Raw genomic sequence first — 3,422 nt, 5'->3', positions numbered from 1 at the left:
ACCAAGCTTCGTATGGTTTTTAGTATTGTCCGGGCTGCCCAAACCTTCGATGCAACATCAATCGTGGAACATCATGTTTATGGCTCAATTTGTGGCTTACTGACTGAATAGAATCAACAACCATGAGCATGCCTATTTCCATAGAAGGTTTAGAAAATAATTGAGAATCAAGATAAACCTTCGCCAAAGGCATTTTGTCTGCCAAAAAAATACTTCATAATTCAAATTTGCACAACTATCGTTTGGAGGACTTCACTTGGAATTTTGCAAACGTATTGGTGATTATTCTGAAGTGCCGCCAGTGACATAACTTATCTAGGCCTCAATTTTAGATTTGATGACATTGTGAAATTTGATGAACACAAGTAACTATAACTAATAGAGTTAAATGTATGAGCCATCTTTTTGAAAATACATTTTTTAGTCCTTAAACTTGTTAACTTGTACACATTAAATCCATATGAACCATATGTGCATTTTTCGCTGACGTGTCACGCTGGCGTGGCATGCATTTTTGCATTGACCGCTTCCATTCTCTTCTCTTAGGTAGAGTTTGGTTAGGAGACACCTAGGGATGGAATGGTCTTGTCTCAACTTCTAGAGATGGGGTGATCTCGTCTACTATTTGGTTTGGGGAGGACATGATGGCCCCGTTTTCTGTTTGGTTTGAGAATATCAAAAGTGGGATCAACTAACTGATAGGTGGGGGTCACCCATTAGTCTCTTATTGTTTTCCTTTCTTCTTCCTCTGCCTTTACATGCATCTAGCAGGGCTACCATTCATCGGTGGGGCTAGGGCAGAGCTTGCTCGTGCTCTAGTGGGGTTGTAGCTCGCGCGCACCACAATGGGGTTGCAACATGCCCACACGTTGGCACTCTTGAGGAGTACTAGATGTCGTCTTGTCCCCCTCAAAGGTTCCTCTCGAAAACAAACTCGTTCAAGGAAGGAGACACCGCCACCTAAGAAGGCTATGGCTCAAAAGACAATCCATGACTTTTTGCTCCGTCGACCGCTAATGTGGCCATGGGGCCGCAAGTCAACTTGCGGTGTCCAATTTGAACTCAAGCTCGCTCTTATCAACATGGTGCAAGCCAATCCATTTTGTGGAATGCCACATGAGGATGCGAATGCGCACCTACAACACTTCATGGAGGTATGTGGCACCTTCACCATCAAGGGCATTATCGGATGCCATCCGTCTTTGCCTCTTCCCATTCTCCTTGCTCATGAGGGCGAAGCAATGGTTCTATGCAAACCGTGAAGCTGTCAACACCTGGGAAAGCTGTGCCAATGCTTTCCTCAAGTTCTTCCTGATAGGTAAACCCAACGCTCTTCGTGGAAAGATTTTTGGATTCCAACAATAAGCGGATGAGTCAATTCCCAAAGCATGGGAACATCTCCAATAGTATATTGGAGCATGCCCGCATCATGGCATTGAAGATTGGCTCTTGATGTAAGGTTTCTTCCATGGGCTCACCAACATAGCTCGTAGTCACCTTGATGCTACCGCTAGAGGAGCTTTCTTCTCACTCAATGTGAGAGAAGCAATGGAACTCATCGAAAAGATGGTTTCCAACCAAGGGTGGAATGACGAACATCTCCAACCCAAGAAGCGAGAGGTGCACACCATCAATGAGATGGCTCTTCCAAAATGGACCTCTTGATGAAGAAGATAGAAGAAAGATCCAACTTCAAGAAGGACCATTAAGCGATCCAACACTATGCCGCCTCACAAGCGATAGAAGTTGATCCGTGGTGAGAGGTATGTGGACGAGATGATCATTCGGGCAACAATTGCCCCAAAACAAGGGAGAATGTGAACTTCGTCGTCGTCATCATTGTCGTCCTCGTCGTTGTCATCATCATCATCATCATCATCATCATCATCATCATCATCATCATCATCATCATCATCATCATCATCATCAACAACAACAACAACAACAACAACAACAACAAACTGATCCCAACAACAACAAGGATGGAATTCATGCCCCTTCTACCAAGGTAATCGAGGTATTCAACAATTTTAATAATCAACCTTGTGTTAGGCCAAGCTAAAATCAATGAAAACATCAATAAAAAGTTTTTTTGGTAATGACAAGATCTTAGAAAATTTAAATGCTAAAATGGATAGTTTCTCATCTGCTGTTAAAGTCAATTGAGTTTTAATAAAATGTTAGAAACACAACTAGCTCAAGTAACCACTGTTGTCCCATCCTTTGAGCAAGGTAAGATTCCTTATAAACCTGAGGAACCTATTGAATCTACAAAGCTGGTCATAACAAGGTTTGGTAAGCCTCGTCTAAGATCAAGGTTTGGTCCACTCCTAGATCTGCCTTTTGTGACCAAGAAGGGATACCTTGGTTGTCCAACAATCAAGTTCTCCATTGGACCATAAGATTTCTACAATGCCATCTGTGACCTTGGATTTTGTGGTCTCAACCATTATCAAGAAGTTCTTGTACTTGCCTTTGTATCTCCTTCGTTTCTTCTAGATTAGTACGGTATGGTGGATGGTTAGGGAGTGTAGCCCCTGGGAATGAGATCAATTTGATGCTCAATTCCTCAAATAGGAGGTAGTCTAGCCAGTGTTTCTTTAAAAAAAACATCTTCATAGTCCTGCAAAAGATGAGACACAACACTAGAAAGAGAGGGATATCATTTGGTGAAATTAAAATGTCTTTGCACACAAGTACAAAGAACACTTGATCAGGGTTGTTCCTCACTTCTCTCAGTTCAGATTTTGTAGTTAGCATAACTAAATGCTCTCCCTCTCCTTTCATTTTTTTCTCTCAGATTTGGCTTGTGGCTCTCACTTACCGAGTTGCGGATGGCACTCAATTTATTTTGCTCTTCTCCTCCTTTACTTGCTGTACCAATTTTAGATTTCTTTTGTAAGTGCTCATCCATGATTTGTTGAGGTGTCGTAGGCTTGAGTGCAGACTTCTTCCCTATCAAATATAGTGTGTATTGATTTGTTCTTCCACAATGTTGAGTATATCAATCATATTGCCAAGGTCTTCCAAGTAGCAAGTTGCACATAGACATGGGTGCCACATCACACTCTATAGTGTCAACATATTCGGCAATCTTGAATGGAATTTTCACCTTATATCCAATCTTAATATCACTCGAATCATTCAACCACTGCACATGATATGGATGAGGGTGCCGCTATAGTTTCAAACCAAGCTTGTCAACCATATCACGACTAGCAGCATTATGGCAGCTCCCGCCATCAATGATCACCTTTACTACTTTATCTTCCACTTTTGCTCTGGTTTGAAAAAGATTATGTCACTGCCCAATTTTAGCTTCTTTCATCTGAACGCTCGAGATTAGAGCCACCACAAGAGTAGCAACTTGCTCATTCACATCTAGTATGATCCTAATCTTCATGGGCTTCATCAACTTCCTC

Source organism: Miscanthus floridulus, chromosome 13, assembly GCF_019320115.1.
Source record: "Miscanthus floridulus cultivar M001 chromosome 13, ASM1932011v1, whole genome shotgun sequence".
NCBI lineage: Eukaryota > Viridiplantae > Streptophyta > Magnoliopsida > Poales > Poaceae > Miscanthus > Miscanthus floridulus.
This window is presented reverse-complemented; position numbering follows the sequence as displayed.